This window comes from Pleurodeles waltl, chromosome 4_2 (assembly GCF_031143425.1).
Source record: "Pleurodeles waltl isolate 20211129_DDA chromosome 4_2, aPleWal1.hap1.20221129, whole genome shotgun sequence".
Classification (NCBI taxonomy): Eukaryota; Metazoa; Chordata; class Amphibia; order Caudata; family Salamandridae; genus Pleurodeles; species Pleurodeles waltl.
The window spans coordinates 1,054,203,186-1,054,228,511 of record NC_090443.1 but is presented as its reverse complement, the minus strand read 5'-3'; the positions used below and the strand labels follow the sequence as shown (position 1 = coordinate 1,054,228,511).

At 43.6% G+C, this 25,326-nt stretch overlaps 1 protein-coding gene across 1 annotated transcript in view; it reads right to left on the bottom strand.

The window, feature by feature from the left end:
• Positions 1 to 24,235, bottom strand: part of ZDHHC5 (zinc finger DHHC-type palmitoyltransferase 5) — a 404,963-nt gene extending 380,728 nt beyond the window's left edge. Inside the window, exon 1 of the mRNA XM_069233064.1 lies at positions 24,141 to 24,235. The gene's annotated coding sequence lies outside the window, so the exon portion shown is untranslated. The remainder of the gene's footprint in view (positions 1 to 24,140) is intronic.
• Between the last annotated feature and the right edge of the window lie 1,091 nt (positions 24,236 to 25,326).

The following is a 25,326-nucleotide window of genomic DNA, read 5'->3' as shown; positions in this document are numbered from 1 at the left end:
AGAATGCTCTCCAATAAGATGCAAACATTTGCAGAAGCTTGAAAGCAGGATTGATAATCCTTTGCTTTCAAAATAAATTGTTCACAAACAAGTGAAACTAGAAAAAAAAACGTTTTGCCATATTACTGTGACATTTTAGGTATTATTTCTTTGAAGCATCATTTAGTATAATGTGTTGATACACACTAGTAGTTACAAAAAATATTCATAATGGAAAACCAGTGTAACCAGTTTTCAACAAGAGTACTGGAGACATGAAAATAAACCAGCATCGGCAGAGCCTAAAGTTCTGACATTGGTGGTCAGCCATTTGGATTTTGTCAATGCGTGCCTTGTTTTGACATGGTTTGCAAAACTTTGTTGTTGTGGGAGCTGCCAGGCCCTTGTCATTATAACAAGATTGGCAAAAAGAAAAAAAGTGCCTCAAAAAGCACACACTGCAACAGTAGTTTCAGATACTGAACAAACCTTTGAGTGCCAAAATGCTTCTTGTGAAAAGCTGTTGCAGTGAAGCCAGCCAATAGATGTACGCTTTTAATAAAAAACAAACATCTTGGTCAACACCAGACCTAATTAGATGCTTAATTCTTAAAGAAAGTCACAAAAGGTTCATCCATGGAATATGCCCTTGCACTAGTTCAGATTTACAGCTTTCCTAAATTTACTGAAGTAGGGCAGGAAATCATACTCCTAGACAGAAATTTTGAAGTCGATTCAGCACAAGCAAAAATGCCTATGTAGATTTTCTCATGCAGAAATCTTTTGAGTGTTTACAAGTTCACTTTCCCTCCAACCACTTTTTTCCAACCCTGGAAGAGGTTTTACTTTTGCCCTTGTCAACGAGTAATTTTTCAATCTTTCTCAGTATGGAAAATGATTAGAGAAGAGCTGGTGAAAACCCATAAATCATTCAAATTAGTAGGTTTGCACTGATTCAAAAAGGCATCCAATTCTGAACTATTGCTTACCGCTACCTCCAGTCCCAGCATGCAGATCTGCAGAAAGGTGGCAAAATAAGGAAATTGCTAGTACTCAAACCTTACAATAGTATGAGCCGTCGCATAATCAGAGGCTGACAGCACAGCTCATACATGAGATTGCTCTTATAATTTGTTGCTACACTGCATGGCACCTAAGGGACAAAACAAGTAGATTTAAAAAGCAACATGTCCCATAGGCAAGTAGATATTTTATTAAATTCCACACCCCTGCATCTTATACCCAAATCTGCCTGGCACCCCCACCTTCAGCAGTGGAATTCCTTTCTCCCTTACTGCATTCTACTGAGACTCTAGCTCAGGAGAGGCAGGGGTCATTGTTGCCACCAGTGACCCACCTCAGATTGCCTCAGGGGTGACGGATGCAGTGGTTGCTGGAGGTGTCCGGTTTTCTCTCACCACAAGGCTGTAGGAGAGGGGGCCTGCATGCATAGGCTCCAGGCGACTTGGTAGAGTACAAGAGGGGTGAAACCTGAGTGGGCTCTGACTCTAGACAGCTGGGGAACTGGGATGGCACTGTTGGTTGTCTTTATCTCAGGTTGTGGACGTCGGGTGCAGAGGTCACACTTTGGGTGTCCGGTCCTTGCTGTTCCAGGGGCTGCAGAGTCCCTTCTTGAAACTTTGTTGCAGAGCTGTAGGAGGCTGGACTGGCTTGTAGTGAGTACCAAGGGGTACTTACACCTTGCACCAGGCCCAGTTATCCCTTATTAGTGTATAGGGTGTCTAGCAGCATAGGCTGATAGATAATGGTAGCTTAGCAGAGCAGCTTAGGCTGAAGTAGGAGACGAGTGAAGCTCCTACAGTACCACTAGTGTCATATGCACAATATCATAAGAAAACACAATACACAGATATACTAAAAATAAAGGTACTTTATTTTCATGACAATATGCCAAAGTATCTCAGTGAGTACCCTCAGTATGAGGATAGCAAATATACACAAGATATATGTACACAATACCAAAATATGCAGTAATAGCAATAGAAAACAGTGCAAACAAAGTATAGTCACAATAGAATGCAATGGGGGCACATAGGGATAGGGGCAACACAAACCATATACTCTAGAAGTGGAATGCGAACCACGAATGGACCCCAAACTTATGTGACCTCGTAGAGGGTCGCTGGGACTGTAAGGAAACAGTGAGGGTTAGAAAAATAGCCCACCCCAAGACCCTGAAAAGTGGGTGCAAAGTGCACCTAACTTCCCCAAAGAGCACAGAAGTCGTGATAGGGGAATTCTGCCAGAAACAACACCACCAGCAATGCAACAACAATGGATTTCCTGACGAGAGTACCTGTGGAACAAGGGGACCAAGTCCAAGAGTCACGATCAAGTCGGGAGTGGGCAGATGCCCAGGAAATGCCAGCTGTGGGTGCAAAGAAGCTGCCACCGGATGGTAGAAGCTGTGGATTCTGCAAGAACGACAAGGGCTAGAAACTTCCCTTTTGGAGGATGGATGTCCCACGTCGTGAAGAGTCGTGCAGAAGTGTTTCCGTGCAGACAGACCGCAAACAAGCCTTGCTAGCTGCAAGGGTTGCGGTTAGGGTTTTTGGATGCTGCTGTGGCCCAGGAGGGACCAGGATGTCGCCAATTGCGTGAGGGGACAGAGGGGGCGCCCAGCAAGACAAGGAGCCCTTTCAGAAGCAAGCAGCACCCGCAGAAGTGCCGGAACAGGCACTACGAAGTGGAGTGAACCGGAGCTCACCCGAAGTCACTACAGGGAGGAACAGTTCGTAGTCAATGGGCTGACCACCTTTAGGGTCGATACAACCTTCTTATGACCACTTTCTCTGGGAAGTGGGCATAACCCTAACCCCAGTGGCCTAGTTCTTTCAAACAAGATGGAGGAATCTAAAAAGTAGTGTCCACATCAGTTCGTTCATTTAAGGGGTGGGAGTGGTATGAAGTGGGCACACCTCCTAATCTTACTAACTTTCCTGCTCGTGCAGCTGCCAAAAGTGGGGTCAGAACAGTGGGAGAGGGTTGGGGGGGTGAAGGGGGTCCAGTCACCTCCACTATCTTTGCTTTTCTACCACACTCACTCTAAAGAGTTCCTGAGTGGACAGGAGCACAGCTGGTGTTACTCTTCAGGATGGGGGAGTCGTACACTTCAAGGAAAGAAAGCCATGAGTCTGACCTCTTCCACAGTGACATACTAGGCCCTGATTACAGGTCTTGATGCTCTTAGGGCCACTGCACCCCTTTGGAAGTGGAACTGCAGTATTTGTTCCCCAGCAAAGTTGAGCCAAACGTTGCACAGGTTATTTGCTGCCTGGAAAAGCAGATCCAAATAACCTCAGCTTTTCTGAGTCAAGTACAAAGGGGGAAACACAGGTGAGACACAAACATGAAGTGGTGGGGTAGAATCACAGGACGAGATGGGGAGAAGCAACAGGAAGTGGGGGAAGCAAAAGAGCGGGAGCACGTGGGCGAGCAACACGGATGCTCCAGGGGAAGCAAACAAACAGGAAGAGAAAATAATGCAGAGCAGGGGAGGAAAAGTAAACAGGCACGAGCAAAGGGAGCAGGCAAGAGAGGGCAACAGGCAGCTGGGGGGGTTAGGGGAGGTTAGAAGAGAAGCATATTAAGGAGACAGCTAGAAAACATTCACTCCCTTAATGTGTTAAACAAAAAGAAAAACAGCAATACCTCAAAAAACGTGCAGTGGATGGACACAAGTAATGCGTTGATGCTCCAGGCGATGGACAAACACAAGAAGAGGAAGGAAAGCCCAAACAAGCTAATTAATAAGAAGCAAGTAAATGAGAAAGCCAATGAAGGCAACAAATGGTAAGCAATCAGCCCACTCTAAGCCCACCGGAAGGAAGCAATGTGTCTTGCAAGGTGGCACTGCGGTGCTCAGACTCTTACAGTGCCCAGAAGTATCAGTAAAAACCTATTTGAATTGACAGCACCATGTTACAAAGAAACAATAACATGCAGTTTCCAGGCACATCATTCAAGATGTGAGGTTTATTGTAATGTGTATTGCTATCTATGAAAGGCAAATATGGCTGGCAGGAACAAGGAATTGAGAATTAATGAAAGGGATATGGGAGATGATACCAGATGAAGTGGAAAACCAGGATTAGAACTATAACGAGTTGGGGATTCACACACTTACATTATATTTCACACATTTACAAATCATGTATAATTTTAGAGCCAAGTATAAATTCTTCTGGAGGTAGGGCAACGGGGACAAGAAGCAGCTTCACTTTCTTCTGCAACACCAACAGTCCCAAAAAAATCGACAACAAAGGGGATTAGAATTGGAGAATTATTTCCGACAAAAGTATGCTTACACTATGTCTGACTAGTTACCACTGCTCCGTAGGTCTGTTTGGCATAGAAAAGATTCAAGACTCCCTAAGCATTCCTGCACTACCAACCCCCTTTCAAAAGAACAAAGGATGCACACAAAATCATGAGATACAGGTACACTGGTGAAATTACTTTGAGCTGCAGTCTTGACCATAATATGCCAGGTACACTGGTGCAGTTACTTTAACCTGGAGAGCCTTAACCATAACATGCCAGGTACACTGGTGCAGTTCAAGCTGCAGAACGCGGACCACAATATGCCAGGTACACTGGTGCAGTTACTTCAACCCGTAACCAAAGTCCCAGAAGGCAACACATGATCAGCTCTTCATTTATTTTTAATATTCTGCTTTGACTTAGAGAGAGCACAACAGCCTTGTCAAAAATCGACCCTATTCTCAATGAAGTAGCCCTCTAGGAGAAGGGAAGGAAGGGGCAATTGGTATGGGAATAAAACTTAACAGCAGTGCTGTTGAATGGGTCGTTTCTCCCATTAGGCTGGTCTGTCTGTGAAACCCAAGGTCAAAGGACCAGAAAAACCTTCCTAAACATTGCCAAGCACAGGTGTATTCTAGCTCATTCTACCTCCCGGTGACCTCCTGGAGCACTGCAGGGGACTGGCACTAATGAAAATATGTGCATCGACTTGTGACCTACACTACCACAGGTTCACTCTAGCTTCCACAGGGATTTCAAAGATATTGCAATGTTCATACTGCAATTGCTCCACCACACGACCCCAAAGCTCTAATCAGCTAGACCTAAAATAAAATGCTGTTTATTACAAAGAGAAAAACGTGTTAAATCAAAGTCTAATAAACCAATATACAAACTTAGCTGCAGTTCAGTGTACTTGACAAACCTGTGTAAAAACTGCCGACTCTGGTGTCGCTATCAACACAAGTCGGGAAAGGTCAGGGCCTCTGCCAAACAGCCAATTTTAGAAGCATGCAGCTTCCCACAAGAGCCCACAAAATAGTGCTGTACTAATGCTCATCAAGGCCCTGAAAACTCACCAAGAACATGCTCACAGAATACGAACACCCAAATCCAAAATCAGTACTTCCAAGGACTTTAACTAAAACATGCAGTGGTCAGATCTCAATACCTTCATGGATCACTGCTGCAGATGGTCAGTACCTGTTGCTGCTGTGTCCCTGAGCTCAATGCTGTATCCATAAGCAGGCCCGCCCCCAGGGGACAGTTATTCATCCAGGCAGGTGTACAACACAGCAGACAAGCACACCTGGAGACCCAAACAACTCCCACGTTATTAAATGGTGGGATGCATTACCCAGTCATTCGTGAATGGTGCCCACTGCTAGGTCTGCTCGCTGACTGATCAAGCAACTCAAACAACTTCATCACATTCACATAGCTTTGGCAGAAGGTTGAAAATCCTATCACTCTGTAATAAGGAGAGCCTCCACATCCCTACAGTTTACCCATGAAATACCTAATCCTTAATTACTAATAAACATTTACATTATTTACGCAGGATTAAGTAACCCAGATTCAACCACATCAATCTGGATGACCCTGCTATTAATATAGAATGAAACAAACATTATAAGAGGTACTGAATGGTAGAAGATACAAAAAGTGTGTGCATTAAGAGGGGATTTATATCATTGAATCACACAATTATATTTCTCATATTTAAATATTTGTAATTTAAAGAAAGATTTAGCGATCTGCCTAAAAATCACACATTTCTCCGACAGGTTAAGAATCCAGATTTTGAAACCAGGTTCCAATATTATCAGGGTAATCGCTAGACATCATCTCTTCTGTGTGTGAAAAACTAAATATTTCCACGAATGAAACACTGATAACAGAAAACACGTCCAAAGCCCGCAACTCATTAAAGTGGAACCATCTACAAATGGTTGTTGAGGGAACCAAGATTCAGCCTGGATACACACACACTGAAAACCCATATGTGTCCAAATGCCAGAATTAAAGTACAGAGCAAACTCTGTTGAAGCTGAAATGAAGAAGTCTATAAATAACTGAGTCATCAAGCATAGGGAATCTCTATTATGTATACAGCTCCCGCTGTAGCAGTGGAGTTTGAGCATTCGCAAAGAGACTCTGCTTAAGCTTACTAATTACTCACTTTAGATACATTTGTACTCATATAGGCAATAATGAAAAACAATGATCTCAACAAAAAAATTACCATGAGAAATACAGTTGTAGCAGGAAGATTTCAGACAACTTGCCATTTATCATTATCAATAGTTGATTGTTTGTCCTAGGATTGAGACCATATAGAGGATACAGAAGAGAGAAAACAATATTAAATCATCCAACAGACTCCACCTTTCGTAGCTAATATGTCTAAAACCAACAGGTTTTGTAGAACCACAGCCCTCATTGCAATTATTTCTACCGTTAGGTTACCCAATGCGGCTGAGGTTTCATTTATACTTGCCTCCAGCAATCTAGCCAATTGTCTTATCCTTCTGGAATTGAGGACTACTGCCAGCATCTGTGGTATCCCTTTTCCTAGGTGTTAGAAATGGGGTATTTGGTTGGCAGTCAGGTTACCCCCTGTCCAAGCAAGGGCCCTCACTCTAATCAGGGTAAGTCACACACAATCCAAATTATCCTGTGCACACCCTCTGGTAGCTTGGCACTGAGCAGTCAGGCTTAACTTAGAAGGCAATGTGTAAAGTATTTGTGCAATAAATCATACAAGAACACAATATAGCACCACAAAAATACACCACACAGTGTTTAGAAAAATATATAATGTTTATCTGCATATTTGCAAGTCAAAACGATAAAAGATGCAATAAGAAATTGTACAGATATCACTGAGAAGTGATATGAAGTGTCTTAAGTCTTTAAAAAGCAAACAAAGTTTCTTTCAAGCACAAAGTACCTGGTTTGGAGTGAAAAAATCTCCGTAAAGGGCCGCAGAGGAGGAGATGCGTGGAAAATGGAATGTGTGTCGGTTTCGCCCCTTCACACACGGACTTGCGTCGTTATTTTTCACGCGGGGAAGACGTTGCGTCGATTTCCGGCACGCGGACAGTCTCCTGTGGGTCGCGGGGTTTTCAGACACCCCGGGGTCTGTGCGTGGAATCCTGAGCTTGTTGTCCGGCTGCGCGTTGTTCTGGTGGGCTGTGCGTGGAGGTTTCTCCCTCACAGCAGGCGTAGCGTTGAATTCCTCTCTGGAAGTCGGGCGGCGTTGTCCAGGCGGGCCGTGCGTCGAAGTTCCGGTCGCACCGCAGGCGTCGTGTTGATCTTTTCCTTGCGGGGTCGAGCAGCGTCTTTCCGGATTGGTGTGCAGTGAATTTTTCACTGCGGAGCAAGCTGTGTGTCAAATTTTTCGGCGCACAAGGAGTCCAGTTGAAAGATGGAAGTCTTTTTGGTCCTGAGACTTCAGGGAACAGGAGGCAAGTTCTATCCAAGCCCTTGGAGAGCACTTCTGCAGCAAGGCAAGAGTTCAGCAAGGCAGCAGGCCAACAGCAAGGCAGCAGTCCTTTGTAGAAAGCAGACAGGTGAGTCCTTTGAGCAGCCAGGCAGTTATTCTTGGCAGGATGCAGGTTCTGGTTTAGGTTTCTTCTCCAGCAAGTGTCTGAAGTGGTATGGCAGAGGCCCTGTTTTATACCCAAATGTGCCTTTGAAGTGGGGGGGGAGACTTCAAAGAGTGGCTTTGAAGTGCACCAGGTCCCCTTTCAGTTCAATCCTATCTGCCAGGGTCCCAGTAGGGGGTGTGGCAATGTGAGAGCAGGCCCTCCACCCTCCCAGCCCAGGAAGACCCATTCAAAATGCAGATGTATGCAAGTGAGGCTGAGTACCCTGTGTTTGGGGTGTGTCTGAGTGAATGCACAAGGAGCTGTCAACTAAACCCAGCCAGACGTGGATTGTAAGGCACAGAAAGATTTAAGTGCAAAGAAATGCTCACTTTCTAAAAGTGGCATTTATAAGATAGTAATATTAAATCCAACTTCACCAGTCAGCAGGATTTTGTATTACCATTCTGACCATACTAAATATGACCTTCCTACTCCTTTCAGATCAACAGCTACCACTTCAATAATGTATGAGGGCAGCCCCAATGTTAGCCTATGAAGGGAGCAGGCCTCACAGTAGTGTAAAAACGATTTTAGGAGTTTTACACTACCAGGACATGTAAACTACCCAGGTACATGCCCTGCCTTTTACCCACAGAGCACCCTGCTCTAGGGGTTACCTAGGGCACACATTAGGGATGACATATGTAGAAAAAGGGGAGTTCTAGGCTTGGCAAGTACTTTTAAATGCCAAGTCGAGGTGACAGTGAAACTGCACACACAGGCCTTGCAATGGCAGGCCTGAGACAGGGTTAAGGGGCTACTTAAGTGGGTAGCACAAACAGTGCTGCAGGCCCACTAGTAGCATTCAATCTGCAGGCCCTAAGCACATACAGTGCACATTACTAGGGACTTACAAGTAAATTAAATAGTCCATTTGGGTATGATCCAATGTTACCATGTTTAAAGGGAGAGAGCATATGCACTTTAGCACTGGTTAGCAGTGGTAAAGTGTGTAGAGTCTAAAAACCCGCAAAAATGAGGTCAGAAAAAGAGAAGGAGGAAGGCAAAGAGTCTGGGGATAACCCTGCAGAAGGGCCATTTCCAACACTAGGACACTGGCTTCTTCAGCTGCTGTATCCGCCTCGTCTAGTCTTCTCTTTCCCTCCAAGTATGGAATTAAGGTTTACCCATGTATGTTTTTGCAAGATTTTTTTTGTTGGCGTCATATGGTAGGGAATAACCATCATAGGGAACGGGAACCTCCTTAATCTTTTGCCAACAGAGTGTATGTCCCCCGCCTACCCCCACATGTAAAATGCACTTGTTTTCACAGGTGCCTGACAAAGCCTAATAAAAGTGTTGCTCGTTTTAAAGTGCTGAAACTCACTCTTGTTGCTTAAGTCATATACTTCAAGAAAAACAAATCAAATGTATTATGTTCATGTGGTTATCCATAATAGATTGCACACATTTTAAACCAGAGTAAGTAGCTTTATCGAGGTTACTGAAAACCACTAAAGCATCCACAGAAAAACTCGAACACCTTTAAAAGATTCCATTTGGAGTTAAAGATTCAGCTGAGAACATTTATTTAAAAATATTTTTACACTTTGTGTCAAAATTCAGGCATATATAATTGTGGGTGCATATCATCTTTAGTTTGTTTCTTGAACTTCTCCATCAACGTATCTCAGGCCTGCACATTAAAATACTTCCGTAGACCCGTCTGCTCTTCCTGTATAAGAGCATGCTTTTCGCCCAGTTCCACAAGACTACTGCTCGTGCCCAGGCTGCCAAGGTGGGGGTCTGTTTCTAAAGCACTGTGAGCGCTCGCTTGGTTAATAACAGAGAAAGGTCTGTAAACTGAAGTGCAGGGTGCTCCTGTTTGGAACAAGGATTTCACATCTAGATATCTTAAACTGTCTGCTAGGTTGGGCCTAGAAATGGTAAACTAAACAGAGTGAGCCTTTAAGGCGACTTTTGTCAGTCACAATTGTCAGGCCAGTATTTTGTAATCTAATTCTAATGTTTTTTGTGAGTGTATTGTATTGTACATAAGCAATTTAATGCTAACACCTAACTGGCTTCCGTGTGAAGAAATAGCAGTAGACGTACACTACCTGAAAGTTGGTTTCTCCACAGAACATAAAATCAACATGGATCAGCACCTAAGAGAGAGGTATACAAGTATGGAAGAATTCAGGTACAACTTGTTAAAATAAGTGAGAGAAAACTGGAAGGAGATATGACCATGAAAGACATTGATGCTGTGCTTTCCATAATTTTAAACCTGCTGAACTCATGGACTAAGGTTAAAACTGATCAAAAGGTGCAGTGGCCAGAGGAAGAGCCAGATAAACAAGATGATATTTCCCTTTCCCAGGACACTTTGGTCCTGCCAAAAAAGAATCTAGAATGTCTCAATGAATTGATACCTCGTAAACGTATTGATTGGAATGAACTATTTCAGGCAGTTCAAAAAAAGGATTTATCTGTTCATTGCTATTACGAGAAGACAAGGAAGGCTTTTGAAGCCAATAGTGGAATGGAAATGGATGACCTTGGTTTTACTTCTCCACTAGTGAATGCATTTGTACAAGGATTACTGCCCACCATGGGGGTCTTAAGAGACCTTTTGCAAATCTGTCTGTAGCCAGAGCACTTCTCAAATGTCTGAGAGCAGCAGTTTCGGTAGAACAAAGTGAGAGTTTGGTTTTGGGAAATACATTGAATTTATATGTTCCTTGTTCTTGTGATACATTGCTACATAAAACACATATGCAGCATTTAACTAATGCCAGGTTGATTAGATATGAACTAATTCTATTGCTGGTTGGCAAAATTGTGTTGCATCATTGTACTTCTTTGAACCAGACCACATTGATGCCTTTGGACGATCAAATGAAAGACTTGCATGAATGCTTTTTAATGACAGAACAAAAGACTAAAGACATAAATGATAAGTCTGACAAAACTTTTATTGAAAGAGATGCAGGAGACAGTAGCACAGCTTATGCTATAGCTACATTACAAACAGTAGTAGGGATTAGACAAATATTACAGTTGTCAGTCCAACCAGCAGAAGTAAAAGCCCCAACCCAAGCATGTGAATTAAATGTAGGTTTTACCATGAGCATCTTTATACCTTTGGGGTTGTGCACGATTTTGGTAGGCTTTGGGAGGAAAAAGGGTTCATGACCTCTAGCGGTGCTAAAATAAAGCATGGTACCATAATTGTGTGCCTCCTCAAAGCATTGACTTTGCCCAAGGCTGTAGCAATTATTAAATGTGCTGCCCATTAGAAAGTGACCAATGATGTAAGTAGGGCAAACACTTTTGCTGATCAAACTGCTAAAACTACTGCCTTAGCTGAGTAAATGTACTGTGTGGCTCAACCAGAGAACGTGTTACAAGCAGAATACCATATAAATATAGACTCCAATTTGTTACAACTGAATGCAACGGGTGAAGAAACGGTTGAACGGCAAAAGGAGGGTACTTGAGGATGATAGAATTTGGGTAGGAGCTATTGGAATGTTTAAGTTGCCTAATGCTCTGGGGTTTAATTTGCCTCTTACCATGCATGGTACTGCACATTTGGGACACTGCCATGTGTAGATATTTTTCACGATTTTGGTATCATAGGACCTGCGTTACATGTGGACTGTTGAACAGTGGTAAGAGAACACCGAACACCCACAACATCAGGACACTTTCCAGCTCTCGAGCTGCCTTTTTTTGAACATTTGCAAATGGACTTTGTGGCGTTCCAGCCCACACACATATTTCAGTATGCACTAGTGGCGGTCTATATGTTCCGTGGCTTGATAGAGACCTACGCTGTGAAGAAAAATGGTGCATGGAAAGTGGCTAAGCGTTTGCTGAAGGAACTTATCCCAAGATTCGGGGGTCCCATGCAGGATTTTGTCAGCTAACGTCCACATTTCGTAAATAAAGTGAAAGATTGGGTGTGTAAGGCCCTGGAGATAAAGCAAACGTTCTGTTATGTATACCATTCACAGGCAGCAGGCACAGTAGAGAAGAGGAATGGTATTCTTAAAGTGAAGATTGCTAAGATATGTGCCGAAGAGACTGAACTGGCTTGGGTAGGTGCATTGCCTATAGCACTTCTAAGTATGCACAGTACTCCGAATGCCACCAGTAAATTGAGCCCTCATGAGATTGTGACTGGCAGATAAATGATGATATGAGGGGGACTCCCCATGGAAAATGTCTCATGGACATTGGTGATGCAACACCAAAAGACTGCTGCTTTGCGATGACTAAAACACCAAATCTTTTGTACAATCAGGTGAAAGAAGCCCTGCCTGCATTTTCCACGACTGAAGGACATGATCTCTAGACCTGAGACTGGGTGTTCATTAAGAACTTCCAGTGCACCAATTGTCTTCACCAGAGATGGAAGGGCCCCATCCAGGTCCTGCTGGTTACCACAGCTGTGAAATGCCAGGGACATTAAAACTGGATACACACCAGCCACATGCAGAGGAAGCCTGCACAGATATGTCAAGAGCAGAACGAGCCCCCATCAAACCTACCTCAATCAGTGCATACTGACAAGCCCAGCTATAATTTGCATTCAAGACCTATAAGACAATCTTAGTTCCACGGACATTCTTGATAGACTTGATTTAAGGTCACACATACTGGTTACCTCTGGAGGGCTTGAGCTTGTGAAGTGTGTGATGAATAGAGGTCAAAATTCAAAACCAAGTGTATCCTCAAAAGTAGATAAACAGTATTGAATACAAGGATACACAATTATAGAAAGGCATACGAAGGAGCTCAAAAAAAGACTTCAGTTTCCCTTCTCTTGTTATGCTTGTTATTGTTCAGCTCTGTTTGCTCTGTTGCAGTTAGACTAGCTGCAAATACAATTAACAGAATATAGCTAACAGGTTACTGTACCTTCTGGTTGTTTAGAATGCACTATGTCAGGACATAAGGAAGAAGAAGGACTGTTAATACATTCAGCACGTCATAGCAAATTTCTGGATCTTATATGGAATTAAAGGGGATTATCTGTTTAGCGGACAACAAAGAGAAGAAGTGGGAGATAGTGAATGTGGGACCCTTCATGTCATACTTCCCCAACATGAACACCAAGGCATTTTAACAAGTAAAATAATTCTTGGACCGACAATATTCAAGAGAGTGGGGGGTGCCCAAAATATTTTACATATTGTACAGAAAATCATGGGGTTAGGACGGGAGGCCTTGGGAGCCTGCAGGGCCTCACACTCAACCCCATGTCACGCACAGCTGAAGGCCATGCCCAGCACAGGATTGGTGACCATTGGGGTCAAAGGCGTGTGTGGAAGGCCAGTGTAGTAACGTAGGGTTAAAAGTTTTTTTTAAACACAAACAAAAAAAAACTAGAAATTCACTGGACAAAAACAAATGTTAAAGCGACGTTATAATTAGGTGAGGAGGTCAGTAACAATGTAATATTTTAAACTGAAAAAAAGAAGGAAAAAAAACCCGTAAAATTCACCAGTTATAGTAACTATAACGCATGCCCTAAAGTAAGTATAACTCCCACCACCGCCATGCACAGTTTTGTCATTGACGTTTCAGATGTTGCAGTGATGTTATCAATTATGTCATTGAACAAGGCATGAATGACGTAATATGTGAGAGCATAAGCAGGGCATGGCGAGGACGTAAATTACACACACACAAAGATCCAGCCAATTGAATATTATATAAGGCCTTGGACAGAAACAACTCCACACATGGATAAATTGCAAGATACAACAAGCACCTGCAATGCAATTGGTCTTGCGTTTGCTCAAGTTAAAGCTATTAGCGGTGTAAACTCCTAATCAGACTTTTCTTGCCGCAAAGCAAACACACAAAAGGAAACAGAAGTTTGCTTGCAGTGAAACATAACAGCAAAAGTGTAACTGGCAAAAGTGCATTTATCCATATAACCAGCAAAAGTGCAAATATCCAGGTAACTGGGTCGATGTCATGCAAAGTGCTCTAATACTGCCCAGCGAGATCACGTTTCCTACGAAAGAGAAAAAGTAGTGCAGAAACCACACAGAAAAAAATAGAGCCTCGTATGTTTTCAGTAGTTGGCCGGTGCTGAACACCAGAAAAGGCTTGATGTATGCATGCCTTACACTAACTAAATCAAACTAATTTAAAAAGGCAAGCCCATGAACTAACTTAACTGATGGGCTTGACACAGGCGTGGTTAAAAGCCCACAGAGAGATTACACAAGGGAGAGAGCGCTTTGCGCGCTCAAACCTAAAAATATTGAAGAGAATGTGGGCAACAAAAAAATATAGTTTAAGCTGCTTCTGGAATCGTACCCCAACTTCCGTCAATTTGGGAGTTGAATACGAGAGCTCACAGGGTTAGCAACAACTGGTGGCGTGCGACATATGCGGTGGTTCTGAAGAAACATAGCTCAGTCAGATCCATTCTATAAAAATAACACATAGATACATAAAGTAGAAGCAATAGACCTCCGAGCAGGGGTGCAGAATTTATTAAAATATCTACTTGTCCAGGGGACAGGTAGCTTCTCAAATCTACTTGTCCTGTAAGAAGATCTACTTGTCCCTTTGGTGCCATGTAGTGTGGCGACAAATTATGGCAGCAATCTCATTATGTAAGAGCTCTGATAATAGCCTCTCTGATTATGCCAGGGCTACTACTATAGTAGGGCTTGAATACTTGCAGTTTTAATACCTACTATAGCAATTTCCTTATTTTGCCAACTTTCTGCAGATCTGCATACTGGGGCTGGAGGAAGCAGTAAGCAATAGTTCCAGGGCAGGAATGCCTTTGAGTCTGCAAACCTACTAACCTGCATGTTTTAAAGCTTTTCACCAACTTCTCTCTAATATTTTCCCATAATAAGAAAGGTTGAAAATTGACTCCTGACAATGGCAGAATTAGAACTTCTTCCAGGGTTGGGAAGAAAGTGGCTGGAGGGAAAATGAACTTGCAAATGCTCAATAGATTTTCACATGAGCAAATCTACACATGCGTATTTACCCATGCTAAAATACAGTTCACAAATATTTTATTGGGGTACGATTTCTTGGTATACTTCTCTTGAAAGCCACTAATTCAAAGACATTAACCATGGGTGCACTTTTGTGACTTTCTTTAAGAAATTGGTGCCACATGTGGGTAGGTTCAGATTTGCGACTCACAATTTCTAAGTCGCAAATCCGAATGTAGGATGGTGTCCCTGACACCATCTGCGATTCTCAAGGGGGTTGCAAATGCCCACCTCATGAATAATCATGAGGTGGGTTGCAATTTGCGACCCCCTTGCGAATGGCGGTCCTCACAGGGATGGTGGCCTGCTGGAGACTGCAGACCACCATGTCTGTGACTGCTTTTCAATAAAGCAGTTTTTTTTTTTGTGTAATGCAGCCCGTTTTCCTTAAAGGAAAACGAGATGCATTACAAAAACGAAAAATGAAATGTTTTCGTTTCATTTTTTCAGAGCAGGCAGTGGTCCACAGGGGTGCAAACTGCGATTGGTTTGCACCCGCGGTCACAAAACAATCCTACATTGCACTGCGAGTCGCAATTAGGAAGGGAACACCCCTTCCTAATTGCGAGTCGCAAACCCGTTTTGCGATTCGGTAACCAGGTTACCGAATCGCAAAACTGGGTTTGTGCATCGCGATGTGCTTTTTGTAGGTCGCAAATAGCTAAATTTGCTGTTTGCGACATGCAAAAAGCTACCTACATGTGGGTCTTGGTCCCTAATTAGGTCTGGTGTTAACAAAGACATTTTTTTTAATTAAACTTCTATTTCTCTCTCTATCGGCTGGCTTTACTGTGAGTGATCGCATTCTGCTCTTCCACAAGGAGCATAATGGCACACAAAGTAGTTTTGTTCAGTGTCAGGACCTACAGCGGCAATCAGTGACGTAACGAAACTGGAGGGTGCCCCTTTGCAAAGAACATGGAGGAGCCCCCTCTTCAGACTCACTCAGGGCAGGTGCTGTGCTGAAGGGGTCACCTGGAGGGCAGCTGCGGGGCCTTTGTTATGCCACTGGTGGCAACCTGTGCTTTTAGAGTTCAAAAACTTTTGGGGGGGGGGTTTGCCAGTGTTTGTTACAATGTTGAGGGCCTGGTAGCTCCCACAACAATAAAGTGTTACAAAGGCTATGTCTAAACAAGACACGCATTGATGAAACTAAAAGACTTATAAAAATATGTCGGATCAGTTGACTTTTTTCAGTGTTTGTTTATTTTCATGCTTCCCATAATCGTGTTGAAAATGGTTACACTGATTTTCCATTAGAAATATTTTGGGGAAATACTAGCATGCATCAACACACTTTACTAAATGACACTTCAAAGAAATAGCACCTAAAATTTCATGGTAGCGAAACTTTCCCTACTTGCATTTTTTCTGAACCTTTTATTTTAAAAGAAAAGACTCTTCTCTCTTGCTTACAAGCTTCTGCAAACATTTGCATCTAATCAGAGAGCATTCTGGGAGCATTATACTTGGCCTCATAGCCTAAACTTTTCAAACATGTTTGTACACTTTTTTTGTTTGTACTGGAACCAACGTCAGGAGTGAAGTGTGACCTTAAAACATTTACAGCACTCACCCTAATAATGAAGGCTTTCAAATAATGAACCATAAATACAAGTTCGAACAGCATTATCTTTTGGAAACACATTACCTCAACTGGAGAGAGTTCCACTCTCTGTAAACCAACAGCCAGGGTTTGTGCTACAGAGGGTTGGGCCTACTTGTCCCAAGGACAAAATAAACATGAAAACTTGTTGCCCTTGACCCCAAACAAGCTGTCCCGGGCGTTGGGCGATAGGAATACCACATCCCTGGCCTCCCAACATTGGCAGCTTGCTGGGCCAATGTGGAGCAATGTGGAGCACACATTAACAGCCACCACAGAAGATGGGGTTCACACGTTTGAAACAATTTGTGGTCAAAAGATACGCTGTTGTAAGCCTTTGTCCTCTCTCGGCCGAAATTGATATGACTGACATTACCACAACTCTGATCAGGTTAGATTTATATTCACAGCTTAGGTGATTAATAAAATCAAATGTATTAAAAGGTTTAGCCCTCAGTTTTCTATATCTTGTAGCATTTTTAATTCAACATTGGATTACGCACCTGCAACAAGAAAATCTGTACATTAACTTATTAATTAAAATAAATAAAAGGAGGTGACCGCTCAACAGACCATAAACAGTACTTTAAAGAAAGCTCTTCTAAACTTTATATTGTCAACACTCTTCCACTTGCCTTCCTTCTCATTTGCCAACTTTGGACACATGTTGCCCATTTCTTTTCTATACATTCTAACTTCTCTCTTTCCTGGAAACCACAGCAATCCTGATCACACTACACACACTGCTCACTTGAGTATACAACATTTTTCAATCTTTTTTGCCACAGCTTTGAATTATGTGCTAAAACTTCCAAATGATCTGTCATTTAGTCTGTGGCCATAAACGTGGATGATCTTTACAAACACTACGACAACGTGCTGAAAGAATTGTACTCATAACATTACAAGAAATGTCAAACACCAGATTGTGAGGAAACCAGGCCTCATGAGAAACTGAAACACCCCTTGAAGCTTGATACAGGGTGTCAAACTTGTGAACTTCGACATACAAGTAAGTCTTCTAAAACACTGGGCAAAGGCCAGATGTGCCAAAGTGTGCAATCAAATTAATTATATTTGGAAGGGGGAGTAAGTCTGAAACCACACTCATTCAGACTCATATGGTCAATTAACTGTCGGATGTAGTCACCAACATTTTTTAGGTTGAGTGTAAGTGTAAAACTTCGTGTATACTTTTAGTATACTTGTTAAGGCTTAAAACGATTACATTGTGTTGGTTGCAGTGTCCTTTAAAAATTCTTGTTAGCTAGTGGTCAGTTCTGCCTTTTTCTTCTCTCTTTTTTCTGTTTCAAAGCAGTGACCAACTACTGTATTTTCCACTATGGTTTCTTTCTCTGTTGCTGTGACACACTATTTTTATTTCTTTGGTGCTCCCCTTTCACTGTGGGTGTTTTAGGCTGGTAGCTGCATGCGTTTTATTTCAGCATTCTGTTCCTCCTACCTCCTCCCATGTCGCTGACATTTGTTTTGGCTTGATTCCAGTGCTGTTCTCGTTTACCTCAGACTCTTAAAATAAGCTTATTTTCACAAAAGAAACACACAGTTGTTTAGCTTACTGCTCATGAAAGCCACAATATGCCCTTTCTGAAAGAACGTAGCTAAGCCTAGAAGCAATGATGTGAAACTTGCTTAGCCCTGCATGGCATCTGGAGTCTCCCTCTCTCTCCAGAGCCCCTCCCTGCCAGCACTCAATATCGCACACAAGGCATTGCTTATCTCCTTTATTGGGGCCATAAATCTTCCCCGGCAGCTCTGCTTGAAATGCAAGGCACGAATGCTTGAAAGACTTTTTATTCTATTAAAATAAAAAGAAAATGCGTTTCCAGCCTTCGTCTCAAATTTCTGTTCAGACGTTTACAGAACACGAGGTAGTGCAGTCATCTCATCTCTCCTCAAGGGTTTGTAATTTCTGATGTTCTATTGGCCTTTTACAGCACTGTTTGTTGCAAATTTAGTCAGTTTTTCTTACAATTAATTTTCCTTCTGAGTGCAGAGTTCCAGGACTTTGTAAGGTGAACTGTGTGACTTGCTGCTTAGGAAGTAAAATAAAAGGATATAGGGAGTCAGGTTTTTCCTAACACACAACATTAAGATGACTAAATCAACTGTGCAAACATTTCAAAATATTTCAGTAGTTGTGAAAGCCCTTTTTTATATTTCTGTGTGATTAAAAAAATATTTTAATAGGATGAAGACAAATCAGAATACTTTATGTGTTGATGTGCAGAGGAATTTTTTTCTGAAAACCAATTTTCAAAGATTGTTAATACACTATATAGTTTTACCAATAAAGCTGTAAGTTAGTAGAGAGGTTTTGGGATATTTCTTTGAAAGTTACTGTGCGTAGATGACAATGTGTTGCCACATCATGGTTTGGTAATATATTTATTAAAACTGAGTGCTTAAACAAACTGAGAAACACTCCTGCCCTAATGGCAATGTTGTTAGTAAACTGAAAGAAGTCCTAGGTTATATGGGCTAGACGTCATGGGTATGTGGGCTAGATTTTTGCGATGCATGCAGCAAACTTTAGTCTACTTAAACAAAATAGGTTTTCTGGTACTGTAGAAATGCCGAGCTAACATATTTGAAGGTGCAATAATATGTGAGGATGAAGAAAAAGGCGACAAGTAACCTATTTGCCTAGGATCACACAATTTGAGACTGTTTACGGGTCAAGTACATTACAGTTAGGCCGAGTAGATTATTTAAGTTACTCGACCTGCAGGTATAGTAACATTTGTAGGATTTTTCAAGTCCTATATTTATGGTGTTTAGTTTCTAGCTGGCACCTGTGCACTCATGTTCTGTTTTTGTATTCCTATGCCCAGATTGATTTTAGTATTCAACACACAGTTGCACCTACAGCATTGTTTTTACATGGGTTTTATATGATTTATGTGCTATAAAACGTAGGTGCCTTACTGGTCAATCAGTAATAACAGATTCTTACATACAGGGAGTGCAGAATTATTAGGCAAGTTGTATTTTTGAGGATTCATTTTATTATTGAACAACAACCATGTTCTCAATGAACCCAAAAAACTCATTAATATCAAAGCTGAATATTTTTGGAAGTAGTTTTTAGTTTGTTTTTAGTTTTAGCTATGTTAGGGGGATATCTGTGTGTGCAGGTGACTATTACTGTGCATAATTATTAGGCAACTTAACAAAAAACAAATATATACCCATTTCAATTATTTATTATTACCAGTGAAACCAATATAACATCTCAACATTCACAAATATACATTTCTGACATTCAAAAACAAAACAAAAACAAATCAGTGACCAATATAGCCACCTTTCTTTGCAAGGACACTCAAAAGCCTGCCATCCATGGATTCTGTCAGTGTTTTGATCTGTTCACCATCAACATTGCGTGCAGCAGCAACCACAGCCTCCCAGACACTGTTCAGAGAGGTGTACTGTTTTCCCTCCTTGTAAATCTCACATTTGATGATGGACCACAGGTTCTCAATGGGGTTCAGATCAGGTGAACAAGGAGGCCATGTCATTAGATTTCCTTCTTTTATACCCTTTCTTGCCAGCCACGCTGTGGAGTACTTGGACGCGTGTGATGGAGCATTGTTCTGCATGAAAATCATGTTTTTCTTGAAGGATGCAGACTTCTTCCTGTACCACTGCTTGAAGAAGGTGTCTTCCAGGAACTGGCAGTAGGACTGGGAGTTGAGCTTGACTCCATCCTCAACCCGAAAAGGCCCCACAAGCTCATCTTTGATGATACCAGCCCAAACCAGTACTCCACCTCCACCTTGCTGGCATCTGAGTCGGACTGGAGCTCTCTGCCCTTTACCAATCCAGCCACGGGCCCATCCATCTGGCCCATCAAGACTCACTCTCATTTCATCAGTCCATAAAACCTTAGAAAAATCAGTCTTGTGATATTTCTTGGCCCAGTCTTGACGTTTCAGCTTGTGTGTCTTGTTCAGTGGTGGTCGTCTTTCAGCCTTTCTTACCTTGGCCATGTCTCTGAGTATTGCACACCTTGTGCTTTTGGGCACTCCAGTGATGTTGCAGCTCTGAAATATGGCCAAACTGGTGGCAAGTGGCATCGTGGCAGCTGCACGCTTGACTTTTCTCAGTTCATGGGCAGTTATTTTGCGCCTTGGTTTTTCCACACGCTTCTTGCGACCCTGTTGACTATTTTGAATGAAACGCTTGATTGTTCGATGATCACGCTTCAGAAGCTTTGCAATTTTAAGAGTGCTGCATCCCTCTGCAAGATATCTCACTATTTTTGACTTTTCTGAGCCTGTCAAGTCCTTCTTTTGACCCATTTTGCCAAAGGAAAGGAAGTTGCCTAATAATTATGCACACCTGATATAGGGTGTTGATGTCATTAGACCACACCCCTTCTCATTACAGAGATGCACATCACCTAATATGCTTAATTGGTAGTAGGCTTTCGAGCCTATACAGCTGGAGTAAGACAACATGCATAAAGAGGATGATGTGGTCAAAATACTCATTTGCCTAATAATTCTGCACTCCCTGTACAACTGGCAGAAGTACTATCCTTGCTTACATTTCACTCATTTTGACTTGCTTTACTGGCCCTTGACAAACATAACACGACACAATTCAAAGCCACATAATTCCACACCACTCAACCTAATTCTAGTACACACAATTCCTTCCACTCAACACAATTCCACTATACACAAATCCACATAATTCCTATCCACATAATTCCAATACACATAGCTCCACTCCACACCACATAACTGCAATCCACACAATATAATTCAAAATCATTACACATAGTTCTAATCCAAGCCACTGTACATAAATCCATACCACAGAACATAATTACACTCCGGTGCTATTAAATGTCAAATGCTCCAAATAGCAAGGTTGCGTACTCTTGAATCCATTGCCAGACACACTGTGCCCACTTTAGTGGGTTCTTGCTTTCTTCCTTTGCGAGTTTTCCATCTTTCCCTTCCTTTGACTTTCCTCTTTGTGTGTTTTTACCCTCTTGCTTGCGGAAAATGTCTGCCCACTGGCAACCATAGGATCAAAATAAGCACTGGCTGCTGCCCCTCGTTCACCAGGTCTGTGCATCTCCAGTGTATTACGGTCTCATTCTGATTAGTTGTTTAGTGTGTGTATATATGTATATCCCAACATTCAATTTCTTTTTAAGCTCTCTCACAGCTGTAACTTTTGTTTTACAACTGAGAGTACCTTGTTTTTAAGGGCCTTGTTTGTAACAGTATTGCAGTAGGCCTGAAAATGCGTAATGCATTACGCCCTGGAGTGGTTACATATATGGTTACACTGCATTATTTTCTGCCATTCTGTTTTCACGTCGTTATGCCCTCTAGGGGCTTACTATATGGTTACATGACTATGTTTCTTACAAATGCTATTTTCATTATGGTGTTCTCTAGGGGCTTTTCTGAGCATTACAATCAGGATACTACAACATTCGCTGCACTTGGAAACATGCCCCATAATGTTTTGTGGGGCATTCCTTTTATAAAACACTTTTTGCCCATAACTCACAGAGTGATGAGCTCTCTCTGTTTATGTCATCTCTGGGCCCCAACACTAAAATGGAGGGGGGGGGGGGGATCCCCAAATTAATAATATAAAAAACATAATAAATAATGGCAATATTTCCTTTTTTTGCTGAAGACCACGTTATATGGCAAGAAGAGTCCATTATGCATTTACAACGCCAATAGCTCTAACTCAAGCTAATGTGAGACCTATTGCATCACAAATGCTTATCTAACTATGCTTTGCTGCCCAAAACTCCCTGACAAGTTGTTTCCAGCCTATCAGTAAACTTCATTCAAATCTGGCTAACCCTACAACAACGGACCCTTCTATCGGGTTTCTCTTCTTTCTGTGCTCAGAATAGGTTGTGTGTGAAAACGTCACAATAAAAATAACACATGTAATAGTTCAAGGTAAGTTAACTATACAGCCAGCCTACCTATGTACTTCAGGTCAGCGAAAGATGTGTACAATTCGAGATGTATGCATCTATGTTTTGGTATTTCTAACGGGCATACCTTGCTGGGGCAAAAAAGCAAGTTGCAGTAAGGCAAATGCAGGTGGAAGAGACAAGGGAGGGGGTGAGTAGTCAGCTGATCTAAAGTAATGTTATGTGAAGGAGTGAGTATACATTGCTTCCCATATTTTGTTAAGGCTAGTGCTGTTTTGTGAGAAAGAATGCTACTTCTAATCCAGAGGCTTATGCTTTAATTTGGAGACGCGGGGCCTTCCACATATTGTTAGTTTCTTGGCTAGACAGATGGAGATGTTATTGTAGATGGTCTTGAAAAAGATGCATTTGATCATGAATATGAACTGAGTTTGCAAATGGGAAGCAGTACAGATACTTTAGCGAGATTTTGATGTGGGTGGGTTTTTTTTCCACCTCCTTGATGATCTGTGCTGCTGCTCGGAGGATGCCTTTCAGGCGAACCAGGATGGTTTGTGGGATAATGCTGAGCTTGGTATCCCCACCATCTACTTGGGAAAGGGCTTGAATTGCTGTTCTGGAGTATTCACCTGAGAGAAAAAGTTTCACTTGAAAGAGTCGGGACCACGTTTGTCTGGTCTTCGCAATGTGCTCTTTGAGTGAGGGGATTGAAACAAAGGTGAATCTGAGAGATTTGGCCTGTCAGTTAGGATGTGAAGCCTGTTCCGTTAGATATAAGTTGAACAGCCATGACTGAATGGTAGTGTGAGGAACTGCTAACTTGAATGTCCTGATATCCAGGCACTTTAGCAGTGATCCAAATAATCGGACTTGCGTTTTAAATGCTATCTGCTTGGGCCTCCTTGGTAACCTAGAATTGGCTGCAATTGCGAGTTGATCTGTGGGAAGTAAACGTATGGCTCCTGCAGAATATATGTATTGTGAGCCGATGTAAGAGCTCCAACAACTCTTGGCCCAGTGGTGGGTCACATCTTTGCTGTGGCTGGAGAACAATCTATAAACCGTCAAGCTAACCCTTTGAGCAGCTGTTAATGCATGGCACGGGGGCGTGGGGGGATTTCACTGAAATGACATTTTTAATAGGAGTGTCATCTTCACATCCTGTCCTGACAGGGCAGCGAGTCCACTTCCTGCCCTGTGGGTTGCGGTCTGCCCGGTCTCCTGCTGGCCCTGCCTGGGGCGCACCTGGTCCTCTCCCTGGCGGGACGGCGCTCACCTGACCCTTCAGGGCTGGGGGCTCGTCAGAGGCCAGTGCTATCTAGGCCTTGTTTACGGGGGTCGTGGGGTCCCCCTGAGGGGGGCGCGCTTCCTCTGAGCTGGGGTGCCAGCCGAGCACAGGAGGGCCCCCCTCACCCTCCTCCCCTGCTAGGGTCCTGGGGCACAGACGGGGGCCTGTCCGAGACCGTCAACCACCCCCTCTGCCCCCGTCCTCGCCGGTCGAGGGGAGCGGCGGGGAGCAGCCCCCGGGTCTGGAGAGGGCAGGGGGTGGGTGACACACCGGGCCCCCTCCCGCCACCGAGCCCGGTGCCCAGGAGGTACCAAGGGGCGAGGCTCCGCCCGCCCGCTGCCCTCGGCGAGCTTCCAGGCCGGCCCCCGCCCCCTCCAGGCTGACCCCACCCAGGGTGGTCTCTCACCTCTGGCCGGCGGCTCCCCGGGGCCTCCGCCTCCTCCTCCTCGGGCCTCCACCGGTGTCTGCGCGCGCACCCTCCGTCGACCCACGCACCTGACGTCACGGCGCGCATGCGCCACCAACCGTCCTGCCGTGGAGCGCGCATGGCGCTCCGAGGCCTGAGGTCCCGCCCCGCCAGTGCGCGAGCGCAGCCCGGAGGAAGCCACGCCCACCGGACCTCACAGGAGGAGCCGCCGGCGGAAGCCACGCCCACACCGCTCCGCCTATAGTGCCTTTCCCGAGCCGTCAGCCGAAGCCCCGCCTCTAGCGCTAACGCCACGCCCACAGCCCTGTAACTTCGACCCCGCCCGTAGGCCTTTCATTGAAGCCATCAGATGAAGCCACGCCCCTAGTGCTAGCGCCACGCCTACAAGGGGTGTTACTTAGACCCGCCCATAGGGTCTTTCAGGAGCTACACTGCTGAAGCCCCGCCCCCTACAGATCATGCCACGCCTCCAAGGCTGTTCCTTAGACCCCGCCATTAGATACAACAAACTGTACTTAGGAAGCGTCAGGCCGTACTTAGGCCCCGCCTACTGACAGGATACCTCTCTGGAAAGTTTTTTTAAACACTAATATAACGTGTAAAGTTAGGTGGCGCTGCTGTACTCCTGCCTGGGCGGTCTTCCGCCGGAGCCACGCCCACAATGAGTGTCACGCACAAGCTCCACCCCCAGACACGCTAGATACCCGCCCCCGGGCGCCATCTGCGATTCACAACCGATACTACTGTTTGTAAATGAGGGCGAGCGCGTGACGCACGGCCCTGCGTCCCGACGTCAGGAGGCGGGCACGCTGCCGCAGATTGACAGGTCTGCTGTCAGAGCCGCGCCTGGATTTAAATCACGGATGGCAACTTTTGAAAGATTGTTGTTTTCAGGCTGCGAATTCTAAAACAAGCATTGGCAGAGCCAACAGGTGTCGCCTTTGGTTTTGTAAGTGTTTAGCCAGAGATACTGGTTTCGCCGATGTTTTTAAACACTGTTGTACAGTGTTGTGTCTGCGGTGCAGCATGTTGATAAGTACTGATAAAAAAGTGTTACAAGCATTTTTGTTACTTTATATATCATCAATAAGATATTGTGTATACCTGACTGGTCTTATTCAAATATTTAATATAAAACATGTTTTCTGTATTTCTTCTCTTTGTG